This window comes from Belonocnema kinseyi, chromosome 2, assembly GCF_010883055.1.
Source record: "Belonocnema kinseyi isolate 2016_QV_RU_SX_M_011 chromosome 2, B_treatae_v1, whole genome shotgun sequence".
NCBI lineage: Eukaryota > Metazoa > Arthropoda > Insecta > Hymenoptera > Cynipidae > Belonocnema > Belonocnema kinseyi.
Window position 1 is genome coordinate 108,153,648 of NC_046658.1, and position 17,524 is coordinate 108,171,171.

The 17,524-nt window shown below is 30.6% G+C and overlaps 1 protein-coding gene and 1 long non-coding RNA gene across 5 annotated transcripts in view; one reads left to right on the plus strand and one right to left on the minus strand.

Moving 5' to 3' along the window:
- LOC117168509 (protein sprint) overlaps positions 1 to 17,524 on the plus strand; it is a 353,946-nt gene that overhangs the window by 252,527 nt on the left and 83,895 nt on the right. The window lies entirely within an intron of this gene.
- Positions 1 to 17,524, minus strand: part of LOC117168524 — an 87,294-nt gene that overhangs the window by 14,661 nt on the left and 55,109 nt on the right. The gene's annotated exons all lie outside the window — the stretch shown is intronic.

A 17,524-nucleotide genomic window follows, 5' to 3' on the forward strand; every position in this document is an offset into this window, starting at 1 on the left:
AGACTTTCAATAAATTTAATGCTATACAGGATTTTTTTTAATGCATAGAGATTTGAAATTTTCAAATCATTTTACAACATTTCAAAGTTTTTAAGGGATTTTTAATGTGATTATCAAATTTCAGAGGATTTCAAAAAATTTTACAATGTTTGAGGTATTCATAGGTTTTCAAAGAAAATGAAAAGATTACATAAAATTATAAGGAATTTCTACTAATTTTATAAAATATCCAATATTTCAAGGGATATTATCAGCTTTATCAGATTTGATGGGGTTTCACTAAATTTCATCATCTTTGAAGGAATTTTTAGAGGCATCACAAATTTCAGGATGTTGTATGGGAATTTACTCGATTTTCATTTTATTTTATGAATTTCAAGGGATTCCAAAGGTTATTAAAGAGTATAGGGTATTTTAAAATATTCTAAGGAATTTCAAGAGATTTTAATAGATTTCTAGATAACTTTAGGGAATAAATGAAATTATATGAAACTTCAAGAGTTTAATTATATTAGCTAGAGTACGGTCCTTGCTGGAAAAACAATTTACATTTCATTTTTCACTTAAAATATAAAAATAGATAAACATGCGGACAAAAGTCTCTATTTTTTATTTCATTCTAAAATCTGTACGTTTTTAAATATGCAAATACAGTCACTGCTTAGCAGAAGTACCACGCAAAGAAATCCGTCAATTATTTGGAAATTTTTTTATTTGAGATTCGGAAGTTAGCCATTAGAATCAACGTTCACTTTTCTTCTGTGATTGATAGAAGCAATTCAACACCTCAAGGTCTTATGATATTAAAAATATTACTAATTTATTTTGTAATTTTCTCTAAAATAAAGTATTTAAAACACGCTTTCTTTCAATAATGGAAAGCGTATATATTTCGATGGATTTTCATGAATTAGGAAATATTTTCTCGGATTATAAGAGATTTTAAGGAATTGTAAGAAATTTGACAAAGTTTCGAAATATTTCAAAAGAATTCACTGGATTTCAGTTTACGAGGTACCGAGATATTTTCACGAATTTGTATTGCTGATCATTATTTATTAATTTAAAATTTCCTATAATGTTAATATTGTTGTACTTAAACTTAAGATTTGTTCTTTTTATACTAACATTATTAATATCTTTAATTTAAAGATTATTCAACTTTTCTGAAGGCTTATTTAGAATTTTTCATTATTGAAGGTTTCAAATTAAAATTGTGTCAATAAAATAAAATTGGAAAATTGGAAAGAAGAGGATAAAATTCTTGAAAAAAGGGAATAGTATAAAAAGTGATGGATAGAATGAAATAGAGTAAGTAGATAAAAGCAAGATGAAAATAATGAATTCCGATTTAAAAAAACAAACAATAAATAAATCAAATGAAAAAGGATATAAATTATGCAAGAAACTAATAAGAATGTTAAAGACAATTTAATTCCATGGTATAATCACCACCGCATTTCTCAACTATGATTACCATTATTAAACGAATTTTTTGATGATTCTCTTTTCAAGTAATTTATATTACATCTCGCTTAATCAAGAACCTCGTCTTTGTACATAATTACAGACTTCATTAGCAATCTCCCTTCTCGCCCTGTGTTAATTACCGACTAATTAACTAATTATGAATGAAAGGGAAGAATCTGAGAGTTCATGGATCAATAAATTATTATAATGGCCCAAATCATATGACATCAAATAGAATATAAAAGCGGGAAGGGTAAAGTTGAGACCACACACATTGCATTTAAAAAAAAGTGAACTTGAATGAACGTTTAATGTGAAATATGAGTGCAAAGTGGGCGAGAGTCGAACCCGTGTGAGAAGCCCTTCTTCGGTCCATTTCTAAAGTAAGCCGCTTAGCGTAAAGCTTCTTAACGTTTCGTTCACAGCGAATAGAGTCTGCAAATGAAATTCTTTATTTCTTTTCTGCAGGACCCTAAACTGTGCTCGCCGCCTGTCGCCTTTTGCTTTAATGATTAACCGAGTCTTTGTTTTCGTCTCGCACTGAGCGGAATGCTATATATGACGCAACTCTGCCCTCAAGCACATCTGCGTACGATTATAAATGGACTTGTAGCCCAGCAAATACTCATTTTGACCTCCCGTGTACAGTTTATTCTCATTCGTTTTCATATGTTTCCTCATTTTTTATGAAAAACATGAATTATTAAGAATAATTGATCAATTCTGTATCAGGATATTCCACAATGACTGCCCAGAAAGTATCCGATATTGTGCGAATTTTTAGTTGACTATTGTACGCAGTTGCGTAAACGTATAACAACGTACGCTGCGCTTTTCTGAATGACGGAATACACCGAACGAAGGGCGTGCATTAAATTTTGCCAAAAACTTGACCATTTATGTTCGGAAACCATCGTTATAAATTGGACGGTGTGTGATGATGAAGTCTATGAGCGATACTCAAATTAAAAAGTAGTTTAGACTATTTAAAATTGCCAAAAACCTCAAAATGTGGAACAAGTGCGAGTGTAAATGAATAGAAATCGTCATTTAACAGTGAGAGAGATAGAGGAAGATCTCGGGATTACAAACACTATTGTTTCCGAAATTGTGAACCAACAAAATGACCTGCCCATTCACCGCAGCTTATTCAGCGATTTCTGGTAAAACACTGCCTTGCATAGCTTCGGCAGGCCCCATGCAGTCCTGACATTACTCCCTATGATTTCCGGCTATTTTTTAATTGAAGAATCCTCTAAAAGATAAGATTTCGAGGCGTAGAGGAAACAAAACAGAATGCGAATGTGACTTTTGTAGAGCTTCCAAAAGTAGGAGAATAGCTGAAAGAAATTTTTGGCTTCCCAAGGGGAGTACTTTGAAATCACCCCTTCTTTTCCCTACTTCCCCTACTTCATATACCTTCGACTCTCTTCCCTAATTTCTGCCCCCCCCCCCCTCCTCTCACTTCCTCTCCTAGATAAAATATATCTCGGACAATACCAGAAAAAGTTTCATCCCAATATGCTTATCAGAAAAATGTGTATTCTAAACGTCTGTTTTTCAAATTTTCTATTACTTGTATTCGATGTTCAAAAAAAAGAAAAAGTTTTTTTTCCAATATCCTCATTGGAAGACTGCATTTTATCATCTCACGCGCTCTGAAATATAATGAAAAAATTCAAAAAAAATTATAATTTTCCTCTGAACGTCCGGTTCGTACATTTTCTTTCACTTCGCACCTGTATTTGATGTCAGTTAACATCAGTGAAATATTCACCTCAATATTCTTATCGGTTTTATCCATCCACGTCCTCTGAAATATATACATGGAAAGGTTCGGAAAAAATTACAGTTTTCCTCTTAAATTCTGGGTCTTAAATTTTCTTTCAATTAACACTTGTATTTCATGCCAAGCTACACCAGAAAAATATTCATCTTAATATTCTTATCGGAATACTGCGTTTTATCGACCCACGCACCTTTTCGTAAATTTCAGAAGGCGTGTCGGAATAAAACGCAATCTTCCGATAAGTATATCGAAATTAAGCTTTCTTTGGTTATGTCAAAGATCAAATACAAATAATGAGTTAAAGAAAATCCGAGAACTGAGAAAGTTATATTTTTCCATAATTTTCATGTACATTTCAAAGTGCGTGGTTGGATAAAATACAGTCTTCCGTAAAAGCTATTGGGATACAACTTTTTCTTGTGTAGATAGACATCGAGTAAAAGTAATTAGTGGAAGAAAATTAAGAGAACCAGACGCTTAGAGGAAAATTAGAGTTGTTCACATTTTTGGCATATAAAGTTTAGAGTGGATGCGCAGACAAACCCCATTCTTTCGAGAATGATATTTGGATAAATCTTTTTTTGGTGCTGCCTAACATAAAATAAAAGTAATTAATGAAAGTAATGAACTTCAGTGTCATTTTTGAAAAACATTTTTAAAAAGCCTCCCCAAACTAAGCTTTTTCATTTAAAAGAGTTTTAGGTGGGAATTGTTTGAATTTAGCATTGAAGACATCTGAATGAAACAGTAGGAAATCTGGATGATTGTTCAGGACTGAAACCGCTAGAGGCACAAACACAAGGGTGAGTGAGCGCTTTGCGTGTCATTCTCGAAATCCCCCCTCGAAACCCCTTAAGGCTTAATGTTATGGCGAGTGCCGCCAGACACGCGTTCATGTACCTTTGACACGTGCACGCAAACGATTATGTGCACACAAATCTGTGTGCAGTCATAATGAAGTCGAGGACATTGTATGCACACAGATGTACTGCACCAGCAATGTACACATCTGGAGTGTGAACAAATCATCGACCTAAAATCTAATGAACATTGAGCAAAGAAAATCCATTTTTTCCTGCTAGCTTTATTTCTTCTAGAAACTTTTTATTTATTCTATGATGTTTTTAAAAATCCAAGAAATAAAGTAGGAAACAAATATAACTATATCATAAAGCTTTATATAAAAATCGGGTTTGCTACAAAAGTTTCCATAAAGTTTAGAAAAATCATCTGAAACTATCAGTACTCATAGGGATAAAATTAGAAATTCTGAACTTCTTTTCAAATATTTATAATTATTTTAAATCTTTTTAAACACGTAAACCTTTTTCAATTCTGATAAAATTCAACTTCACATTTTAATATTTTTAAATAAATCAAGAAATAGAATGATTGATTCTTTTGTATATCCACTTGAATACATAGAATTCTTTCAGGCTGCTTCATAAATGCTAGAGGAATACAACTTTTTCGAGGTGCTTTTGACATTAAATTCGGCTATTAACAGCAGAAAAATTACAAATTTAAAATAAACAATCAAACCTTTCTTGTGTTTTCCAGTTCATAAGTCTATAAATGATGCCGGCATGAGCTAGTCGAAATATAAATTTTTCATTAAGCTATTGAGTAGATAAGATATTAAATATTGAATTCAAGATTATTGAGCCATCTTTTTGGAGTCGACAAATCAGTTCTATCGAGCCGATCAGCATCACTCTTTTGTCCCCTCGAAACGCAGTGGGAAATCATTGATTTCGATGTGAGCGTAATAAACTCGAGGATGAAATACTGGTGTGACAAAGAAAACTGCGAAATTGAACTGCGAGAAAAAAATGCAGACCAGACGACGAAGCCCTGAGGGAACGGAAAGCGTGAAATCAATGCGAGAACCTCATCCCTATATCGAGTGATTCTCTTGAGGACTTTACTTTATATATTTCCCTTTTTACTTCTACCTACTAGACTTCCTGCTTCTTCTTCTTTTCTACTTTCACCTCTCACCCCCTTTCAAAATTCTTCCTCATCTCCTCTTATCAATCGGCAACACCCTCTATGATATTATCCTGCTAAGCTACTGCATAGAAGCCGCAGTCCAAATCCTCTGGAGAACAGATCCTTTTTCTTTTGAACTCTATATTGAAGGTATTGGAAAAACTTGAGAAAAAGGGGATTATTTCGATGGACCAGAATGTAATTTAGTTTAAAAGTAATGGATGCCGGACAAGTACATCTAGAAAGAGTGGATTTTCTCCAGTTTTTCTAACCAAATCTAACTTTAATATTTTCAGAAAATATTAGTATTAGAGAGAAAGGAGATACTAAACAACATATTTTGATTATAAGAATTGTGTATTAGTCATATCACTGATCCCTCCCTCATTATATGATATAATTCAAATATCTTGCAGAGCGAGTTGAGTTTGTTTTTTCTTTCCTATTCCGGCTGTATCCAATTTTACTAACTATGTACTTAATAATTCAGTGCTCCGCGCCAGTCACTCTCGACGCTGCGATAGTTATATAGCAGATATAAATGGGATAATTTTTGTTTTTATTGGAAAAATTGTTTTAATTCTCCTAGAGGCTACAAATTACTACTAAAAATAGTCAACGTGATAATAGCTCCCTTCTATCCCTCCACTACCAAGTATAAATAGTAAAATATTGTGTAATTTTCAAGAAGTAGTGCACGGGAAAAAGATTAATTTAAAACACAAAAAAGGTGTTAAAACTTACTTTAACAAAATTGAATCACAGTTGGTTCATTATGAACAATAAAAACATTGAGTGCAATTGAATTGTTATTCAGATCTGACATTTATCATAAATATATACAGTGAATATTGTGAAGTTCATTGTGCAGCAAAAGGTTTCTCGATGTAATTTGCACATGATAAGAAAAATCTTTCAGAAACACAGTTTCTGACTACACCATTTTATGTAAACAACTGCATAAAATAGAGTATCACCGAAAAAGATGCTTCCAAACAAAAATATACATTGATTATAAGATTTTTCTTTTGATCAAATCATTGAGCCATCCTCATTATATTATATAATTCAAATATCTTGATATATGTAGCTGGAAGCAGTCAAGCTAATCTCTTAAATCCGTTCATCAGCAATCATGAATAATTTGTGGATTAGAACTTATCAATAAAAGGAGATGCTCTTACAAGTCATTAAATAGGCATTATAGACAGTTACACTGAAATCGTTAATGCATGACTTTGGTGAAGCTGAGCAGTAACATAGCTCTGTTCTAAAGTAGAACCCCAAGAACTCTGAGAACGTGACAAACTGGTTTCCGTAGAGCTCTATAATCACGAGCAAAAAAATGTAGGGAAGACCAATGAACCTAAAAAGGTAATCAAGAGTTCCCTTTAATTTTCAAATAATACAACGACGAATGGATTCTAATTTTCTTTGCTCGGTGGTTCTTGTAAACCTCAGTTTAAAGTGGGCATGGAAGTCAAAATCAAATGCATAGATAAAAAAATTATAAAATTTAATTTTTATCTGGTGGCAAATCGGGTAAATAATTAATCAAGTGATTACCTCCTAGATTAATTATTGAGAGTCACAGGTCTGAACATTATATTTCTTGGGAAAAAAACATGATTTATCAAAGATAATTAAGTCTTTTACTGTATTAGTATTTTATACCTTTCTAATTCGCTTTTCATCATTATTCTATGCATTTTATTATTTTTTGTCTTATTGTGACTATTCTTACTTCATTATGTAAACTATAAGTAATAATTTTGAATTGAAAGCGTTGTAAATGTGAAAAAAACTGTATCGAGCCATTTTGAAATAAAAACGTTTCAAATAAAAAAAATATTATTAAGTGAAATTAAAAAAGACAAAAATGAAAGTGTTTTAAATTAACAAATTTTTCATCAGGAGCTCTCAAAATTAAAATGTTTCAGACTCAGTTTCTGAAAATTGGACAATTTCATACAGAAGAAGTTAAATATTTAACAGTTTTATTAATTCAAATGTTACATAAAACAATTATTATTTAAATACTCTGTCATTTTTACAATTCAAAATTGAATAAGTTTCAGTTATAAGCCATCGAAATTCAATTCATTGAAAAAACCGTGAAACACCATTTTTTCCCTTTTAATTAAAATTGCTTCATTTTCAAACACTTCATTATTCATTCTTGAAATCAGCCAGTGAAATATTTTTCAATTATAAATAATTACGTTTTTATAATATCCAACTAAAAATTGAACAATTTTTAAGATATTACGTTAAAAATGAAAAATAAATTAATACAAAACACGGTACTTGTGGATCCAATTTTCGAAATTGTTTAATTTCAAGCCTTTCAATTCGTTTTTTTTATATTTAATTTTAAAATAAAAAGCAAGCAATGTCGAATATTTAAGTTTATTATTATTAAATTTTAAACTGTCAAGCCTTTCAGTACGAAATTTTAAAAGATATAGCGAAATTTTCTTGTCATGCCATTTTTAATACTTCCCAGGTGAAAAAGTTATGTATGATTTATATATAGTGGACAAAATACTGATATTTTTCATTCGGTTTACATAGAGAAGTTCATAAAATAAATGAAAAATATAATTGTCTCATCCACTGTATATCAACTATATGTCACTTTTTCACCTGGGTTTGATTAAAAACTACTTTAGTTGTAAGGCCTAAAAAATCAAACTGTTTTAGAATTGCGCACTCCAAATTTTAGTTTTAAAGTGAAATTATAGAATTTTTTAAAGATAATAAATGTATTATTAAGAAGTTTCAATTATCATGTAGTATCAAGTGACATTCAAAGTGATTGGATAGATTTTTTTTTCAAAAAAATGTAATTTCTGTCAACAAAATCACTGTCATCTTCACCGTGTAAAATTGAAGAATATTAATATTGTGAACATTTAAAGTGTAATTATTCTTAAAACTTTGGAAAATATAAGCTTTCTGAATTCTAAGATGTCAAACTGACGCATACTACTAAACTATTACATGGACATGACAGGAAAAATCGCGCCACATATAACATATCTTTATTTTACTTTTTTTATTATTAATATCTTCGTATGACGGCAGAGAAATGGATTGTACTAAAAAATTGTAATTATTATTATAAAATATAGAAAAAAGGTGGTACAGTTTGATGAAAATAAAATAGCATCATTACGTACTGTTTCTCACCCTTTCCTTCAAACGCCATAATTTTTGTTTTATTCACGTTAGTTTTAAGACCCATCTTCTTTATGTTAGTATTCATTCTTCTCAACATTTTCTACAAGCCTTCAATTGACTCTTATCTGCCATAATAACCTTATAATCTTCACACTCTAACCCACGCACCTTCACTATCCCGAGATCCACACCTTCTTCGTCTGAAAGGGCCACTTAAAATTGAATAAACCTAATTTCCAGGTTTTGGAGAAGGAAAAACGAAATCATGCAAGGTATTAAATTAACCCTGATAATTCTAACCCATTTGGCGATTTATTATGAAATAAAAATAACTACCGAATGAAAAGGCTTCAGTGATGAAGATGAAAAAAGAGAAATAAGAGATCCTTGTAATAATTAAAGTACCTCGTTAACTTCGTGATGTGACGCATCTGAACTTCCTGCGTTCTTTCGTGTCATTCAAAAGTTCCAGACTTCTAATGCAAGTTCGTATGTGTTAGTTCAACGGGACGTGGCACTACACTCGGAAAAATCCCCGACGTGTAATTAGTAGCCGAGGCTCAGAACCCCCGCGAGTCTCTCGTTCTTGGAAGAAAGAAATATAAAAGTCAGAAGAAGTTGGGCAATGCAAGAAAAGAAATAGGAATTTTCAGGTGAAAAATTAATGTAATGAAAACAAAATAAAGAGGCAAGATGGCCTTTAAAAAGCGTAGGTGACTTCTGAGCTCACTTATCTTTCTCCGAAGAAGAAGGAAGCAGACAGGGCCTTTTAAGACACAAAAGACTTTGTAAACGGGAATAAGTTATCTAGGGAAAAAGATTTTTATTGAAAAAGTTTAGAAAAATTAATACTAGCAATAATTAGATCATGTAGTAGATGCTTTGACGAGTAACCTGGAATTTTACCAGTTTTTTTAAAAGCCAGAAACAGTTCCAAAATTGATTCACACCTTAAAGACGCTGTCTGTAAACGGAAAATTATCAAGAAAAAAGGGACAAATGAACATTTAAATAATAACTTAATAAGGTTTTACCTGTTCACCAGAGTTCATCTCATTTGGTTAAAATATCTACTATTTGGTTGAAAATTCATTTATTTTTTGTTTTTAAAGATTCATCTATTTGGTTGGAAATTTAATTGAAAATTTGATCTATTCAAATAAAGATTGAAAATTCGTTTATTTTGGTAGAAAACTAATTTTCTAGATTAATAAATTAACTATTTGATTGAAAATTGAACGGTTTGGTTGAATATTTAACTCTTTCGTTGAAAATCCATTTTTGTACAGATTTATCATTTTATTTGAAAATTCATCTCTTTGTTGAAAAATGTAACTATTTTTTTAAAAATTCGTTTTTAAAGGATTATTGTTTTTAACTTAAAAGTTGAAGATTCTGTTTTCGGTTGTAGATTCATGTTTTTTAGAGGGTTGCGCCGACCGATTTTTGACCGACGGTGGCGATTTGAGCTATTTTTATCGGCGGCGCGCTAGCTTGCCCCCTCGATTTGATTCTCGGCGGCGGCAGAGATCTAGTTTAGTATTTTTGTTGACATACAGCTTGGAAAATATAAAAATATGTAGGAACGAAAGATCAATTTTCATCTTAAAATATTTATTTAAACCCGTTTACTTTAACTTCTAATTGGTCGCCGGAATTTCTGCAAACAATCAAAATCCACCGGATGACCCGGCGAGAAGAAATCCGGTGCCCTGTAAATATACTTAAGATTACGTCAGCGCGCCAATACGCCGCCGCGCCGACGGCGCTGAATCAGAATCAGCAGCGGTGCGGTTTTAAAACAAGATTACTGCCGGCGACGGCGTGGCGCGGCTGCGCAACCGCCTAATATTTTTTAATTTAAAATTCAAGTATTAGGTTTGAAAATTCTTCTATTATGTTCAAATTTGGTCTTTTTGATAAAAAAAAACTAATCTTCTTGATTGAAAATTTATCTTTTTGGTTACAATGCAACCAGTTGGTTAGAAATTCAACTCTTGATTCGAAAATTGAACTATTTGGTAGGAAAGGGACTTTTTCTAACAAATTATATTTTTGTGATGAAAATTCAGTTGTTTTGTACATATTTCTTTTATCTTGGTTAGCAATTAATTTTCTATCTGCAATTTAAACTATTCCATTTTGGGTTGAAAAAATATCTTTTATAAGTTGCAAATTCCACTTTTGGTAGAAAATTCATGTATTTTGTTGAAAATTCATCTTTTTGAGTAGGAAATTAATCTTGTCTGTTGAAAATGTATCTTTTTGGTTAAAAATTTAACTATTTTGTTACAGATTCGTCTTTTTTGGTTGAATTAAACTGATTGGAAATTCATTTTTTATAATTAAGTTTTTTGAGTGAAAATTTAACGCTTCTATTTTTGTTTAAAAATGTATGTTTAGCCTTTGAAAATTCAGCTACTTGGTTGAAAATTCATCTTTCTTGGTCGAAAATTAACGATTTTGTTAACAATTCATCTTTTATGATTTTCAATTAAATTCTTTTCTAAAATTCAACTGTTTTGTTGAAACTTCATCTGTTTTGGTTAAATTTAACTGGTTAAAAGTTATTTTTTTGTTATGGTAAATTAAACTATTTAATTGAAAATTCATGTGTTTCGTTAAAAATTCGTCTTTTGGTAGATAACCAATCTTCTTGGTTAAAAATGCATCTTTGTGGGTTAAAAAATCTGCTAATTGTTAAAAATTTAAACATGTTCAAAAATTAATTAAAACAAATCATAGACTACGTCTAAGTTCGCTTCTCTTTCTCAGAAGAAAAAAATATCAAAGTCCGAAGAAATAGGGAAAAGCTTCAAAAGAAATAGGAAATTAAGGTAAAAATTGAAAGAGAGAGAAGATGGCCTTTGAAAAGCGTAAATGAGTTCTAAGCTTGCTTCTCTTTTTTAAAAGAAAAAATGATAAAAGGCAGAAGAAATTGTGAAAAGCGCGAAAATAAATAGGAAATTAAGGTGAAAAATGAAAAAATGGAAAAAGGAGAATAAAAGAGAGAAGATGAGCAACCTATAAAAGGCCTAGGTTATTTTTGATCTCTTCCATCTTTCTCAGAAGAATAAATTATGAAATAAATAGGAAATCAAAGTAAAAAATGAATAAAATTTGTTTTTAAATTATGAAGATAGAAGATGGCCTTTTAAAAGCGTAGGTGACTTCTACGTTCGCTTCTGAGTGCGGACATATCCGATGTCTAGGCTCTCGCTCAAAAGTCCCTATTGAGTGAACCTGAAACCCAAAAGCACCTCTTGGATTTCATACCCAGACCGGAGTGAAGCGAGGTTCGGTTACGAGAGGTAACACGCGACACTTCACGCACTAAGTAGATCCACGGTCTGTTTCCCCTTTCATTTCTCCAGTTATTTTATTATTTCCTTCTTTCTTCCGCTCGAAATTTCTTTCCGAGTTGGGTGGCGTTATTTCTTCATTTTCTGACGTCACCCTTTATATTGGATTCCATTCCATTGACCCTGCAGATAGAAGACCAATGTCGACAGATCTCAGGTGAAAGGACTTCTCATAGCATGTACCAGAATAACGTGTTCCGTGAGATATATCCATGTATTGATTTTTTCCAGGTTAAATAATCTATATTAGCTTCTGCATTAAATTACATGTTTCTCTTGCAATGGATTCAAGTCAAAATAATAAAACCATTTATATTTCTTTATTTCAATTTTTCAACTTAATCATTTTATTTTCTTATGTTAAATTTAACCGATTACTGGTCAAATAATAAAAATAACATTAATACACTTAACGCCCGATATAAGCCCTGTTTTGGGCATGGCTTGCCTTGACCTTGATCCTAAATCGGGAGAACATTAATGTAAACAGACAGAGCTGCATTAACGATTTCTGTTAGATTTAGATGCGTGACGTAACCTGATCAACCTGTCATGCTTGATTGAACACATTCTTCCTTCCGACCTCGTGGCTCCTCTCATCGCGAAACTGTGAAAGCCATTAGTTCTAGGAACACCGTAAACCGGGGGATCTTATATCGGGAGTTTAGTGCACTCTAAATAACATGCAGACTCGCTGAAATTATTCAGATTGGGATTAATCTGTAAAATTTCACATAGAAGAAACCAGAAGCAACCTACTTTGGCCCTGTTGGTTAACGCTCCACTCATGAATAGTAGAATTTCCGGTTTAAATCCGGGCCGAGGAAGATTTTTTCTCGTTTCTCCAAAAACTATTGGACCAGTGATCAAAAAAATTTAACATAAGAAATTAATTCAAGTCAATTCTATTTTTAAAACTCGTTTTTAATCCGAATGTAGCTTATTCTTGAATTTCTAACAGTTGAAAATAAAGGAAATTCAATTATTTTTCCATGTTCTTCGATTTTCAACAGTTCAAATAAAAAAATAAAAAATATTTGTATAAAAATTAGATTTTTTCGAAAACAAATCGCTGTTGGTAAAGAATGGTTTGTCAAAAAGTAATAGTCATTTAGTGGACTCTCAGTAGGGGATTTATAAAATTTAGAAAAAATCACAACTTTAATCAGCTCCTTGTCAGGATTGATAATGGCAAAATTAAATATAAAAATTATGATAGGTATTGCAACCTACAGTGGATAAAACCGGATTTTTCGCCAACTTCTTAAATTCCCAATAACTCAAATATTATTACACTTTTTTTTTAAGTTTGTAGAGCTTATTTTAAACAAATAAATGTACATTTGATTTTTTAAATAATTTTTGAATATTAAAGCCTTTACTAAAGTTTTTAGCTTGTTTTTCGTGAAGTTTGACCCTTTGTCAAATTTCTTAAAGTGCACCAATAACGTGTATATGATATCAGTAGAAAGTGCAGAATTTAACCTTAGAAAAGAACCCTGGAAATGTAAAAAATTTCGAAAAATTTTAGACATATTTATTTTTTATAGATATTTCCCTAATTAATTATCAGAAACAATTGAAATAGGAGTCATTCAATATATTTTTGTCGGTAATGTACCTGTTTGTAAAATTAAATTAATTATTTTACATATGAATATTAGTATTTTTAAGTAGTGATTATCCACTGTAAGTATTACTACCCGTTGTAGGGAACATTCCTCTATACGAACTTAACGGATAGAATGAAATAGAATTAGGTAGAAATCGATAGAATTATGCAACATTAGAATGAGATAGGGAGAGATGCAAAGTGATGAAATAAAATGGTTAGAAAAGAGCAGAAGAATAAGGATGGTTTACATTTTCGAATGAAAAAGTGCAGAATTCGTTAGCATAGAATTTCAGTGGATACAATTTTGTCAAAAAGGCAAAAATTTTACTAAAAATCGATGTACGTACAACCTCAATGCCATTTTCCAATTTAACATGATCGTAATTCATTTTAGCACAGCTGTGAGAATATCCTGCAATTAAGCACAGCACGCTATAATTGCACATTTTTCATTGAAATTGAAAATTGCTGGGTACTAAATTGTGAAATTGAATATTTCCGATACATAGCACTTGCAAAACACGAATCTCACGATGTTTACAAGTAAGTGCAATGAGAGAGAATTAAACGACTACATAACAGTTCACGACATTTCACACCACTGCAAAAGATTTCACTTCCAAGACAAAACTTTTAAAATTGCAACTCACGATGAATCCTACAAAGCTCTATCCTAAAATTATTTCGTAACTTAATTTGTACTCTCTGAATTGTAATTGTAATTGTAATCTCTGAATTTTTAACCAAAGTTAATTTGCAACCAAATAGTTGAGTTTTTCACGAAAAGAATAGAAATGTGCAACCCAAAAAAAACGAATTTTCTACAAAATAGTTCACTTTTCAACCTCGGAATATGAATTTTTCACCATAAAGTTAATTTTGAAACACATAGTGGAATTTTCTACCAAACTCTTAGTACTTTCAACAAAATAATTAAATTTTAAGCCAAAAAGTCGAACTTCAAGCCAAAGAGTTTTATTTTTCTACAAAAATAATCGAATTTTTAACTCAAGAATTTAATCATTTCAACCAAGGCGAATTTTCAATATAACAGTTACACTTTTCAGTTAAAGGACGAATTTTCAACAAAGCAGTTGAATTCTCAGCGAAAAAGTTAATTTTTCACAATGTATTTGAATTTTTAAGTTAAAAACAATTATTGTTCAACCGAAAATAGGATAATTATATTTGCACTTAAAATATTTATTTTCAGCCACAAAAAATAACAAATTTTCATCAAAATAGTTAAATTTTTAACCAAAAAGATAGGTCTTTAACTAATAAAATTTATTTTTAACAACAAAGTAGTTGAATTTTCTATCAAGAAGATTAATTTTCTACCAAAAAATATGAATTAATTACAAAATACATAAATTTTCAAATAAAACCGTTTGATTCTCAACTAATAATTGAACCGTTAGATTTTCAGTTGAAAATTCTTTTAACAAAATTTTAAACAAAGGATTTTAATTTTGTACCATACAGATGGATCTTGAACTGATTGTACTTTTAACTGATGAAGTATTTTTAACAAAATACTTCAAGTTTTAACCAAGCAGTGAAATGAAAGTTGTCATTAGAAAATGCAATAGATGAATTTTCAACTAAAACGATCAATTTTCATTGAAAAATAGATTAGTTAAATTTTCAGCTTAAACCAAATTAATTTTTCACCCAAAAAAAAACTAATTTTTAACTAAATAGTTCAATATTCAACAAAATAGTAGATTTTTTAATAAAAAGAGGTGAATTCTGAATGAAAAGGAATTAATTCTGAATGAAAAATGTGATAGTTAACTTTTCAAATAAAATGAATTAATTTCCAACGAAAAATAAGTTTGTTTATTTTTCACTATTAATTCGGCTCACAATTAAGGGAAAAAATGAAAAATTTTCCGTCCGTGCGTCACAAATCGTCACAAAACCTGTCACCCCCCTGAAAACCCCTTATACGAAGTAGTAAAATCTGGATTTAGTGTCGTTTTTAAGACTAACGGTGGCCGCAAATCCAGATTATCGGAACTATTTTGTCTCTATCTCCTTTTTTCTCTATTAGGGGTTTCACGCCTGAGTGAACCGCGCACAACCCCTCGCAGCTCCTCTGACTTCTCGGAAGCACTATATCCAGATTCGATTGTATCATACTTTTTTTATTTTTGTTCAATAAAATCTGGGAAGGACGTCACTGCTAAACAACTAAAGAATAATTGACACTTTTAAAAAACAAATCTTCATTTCCTTTGAGTATCTTTTCAAGTTCACGAAAGAGCGAAAAAAAGAGATTGCCCCATTTCCATCCACGTTTTTCTACAAGAATCCTTACAGTCTACACGTAACTCATAGATGTTCTTATAAATAATAAATCAAAGAAAACTAGGTTCCAAGTTCCAAAGTTTCCTCGGCAAGAGGACGCCTCTGTTATGAGATCATCGAAACATCAGTCACGATGCGATGCTGAAAGAATTGTTTTTCTTACTGAGAGGAGAGGAGAAAGTATTATATCCACGCGAAAAATGAGCTTAGAGAAAAGAGACCAGGCAGAATTTTTTCCGGCCAACGATCATGGCCAAGAACTTTTCCAATTTCTCGTGACCTGCAGGAATTGAGGAAGGCCCTTGTTGCCAACAATCTCTTGCGAACTCTCCAGCGCCATTATAAGAGAAAGAGAGAGCCCGTTTCTCTGCAAGCAGCACAAACCCAAAAATGGAGTTTATCATTAAATCTCACGAATTTTGTACTGAGGATCCATTAGATGACTATTGATTTCCCAAAACGTTATGTGAGAATGGCGATCTGTTTCCGAAAAATCGACTTAAAAAAAAATTGTATGGATGTACAATTAGGTACTTATAAAATTTTTAACACTTACTTTTAATGCGAAAATCGTTTTTTTTCTGAAACTTTCAACAATTGGAACGTCAACTATTAAAAACTAAAGTAAATTGAATATTGATTTTTCATTATTTATGAGTTAAAGAAAATTGCAGTTTCAACTGTTGAAAGTTGAGGAAAATTGACGAAAATTTAAAATTGAATTCTGTATTAATAACATATCTTCCAAATGTTATATTTACATAATTTTGCATGAGGCTTTAATAAACAATTTAATCCATAAAGAAAACTTTTTTTTTTAACCGGGTCGAAATTCAAAATTTTTTTTATCGATGTAATATTAAGGGTAAATAAAACATTTTTTAACACCTCATTTTAATACGAAATTCTTTGATTTCTTGAATATTTAACAATTGAAACTTCATCTGTTAAAAACTGAAGATTGATTTTTCAACTTTTAAAAATTAAAGATAAATCTAAACGGAATTTTCAACTGTTAAAATTGAGGATAATAGGGAAGAAAACTGAAAAATGCATTTTTAAATTTCAAAATTGAGAACAGAATTTTTAACTGTTGAAAATTTAATTTTTAATTTCCTTCAATACTTAACAGTATAAAATTGAACAAAATTGAACAAAAACTTTAAGACAATGGAAAACTGAATTTTCAACAGATGAAAATTGAATGTTTAATTTCTTTTAAATCTCAACAGTTAATAACTAAAAAATTAAATGTTTAACTGTCGAGAATCGAGGAAAAGTTATAGAACATTGAAAACTGAATATTCATCTGTTGAAAGTTACATTACAGGAAATTGAAGAATATTTCAAATTGACTTTTCAACTTTAAAAATTTGAAGAAAATTGAAAACTGAATTTTCAACCGTTGAAGCTTGAAGAAAGTTTAAGACGGATTTTTTAACTTTTGAAAATTGAAGAAAATTGAGAAATTAATTTTCATTTTTCTTCAGTTTTCAATTTTTTCTAATTTCTATTAGTTGAAAATTAAATTCTGTTTAGGAAATATGTTAAAAATGTTACGTTTACAGAATTTTGCATAAGATTTTCATAAATAAATAATTAAATCCATAAAGAAAACATTTTCGTATAAAGTCGATTTTCTCGGACACGGGTCGCCACTGGCAAATAATACTTTGGCAAATTAATATTTATCCAATGGACATTCAGTACAAAGTCATAATTTCAATTTTTTTAATCTGACGAATTACTTAATGAGATTCCGTTTGATGACTAATAATTTGGCAAAACATTATTCAACAG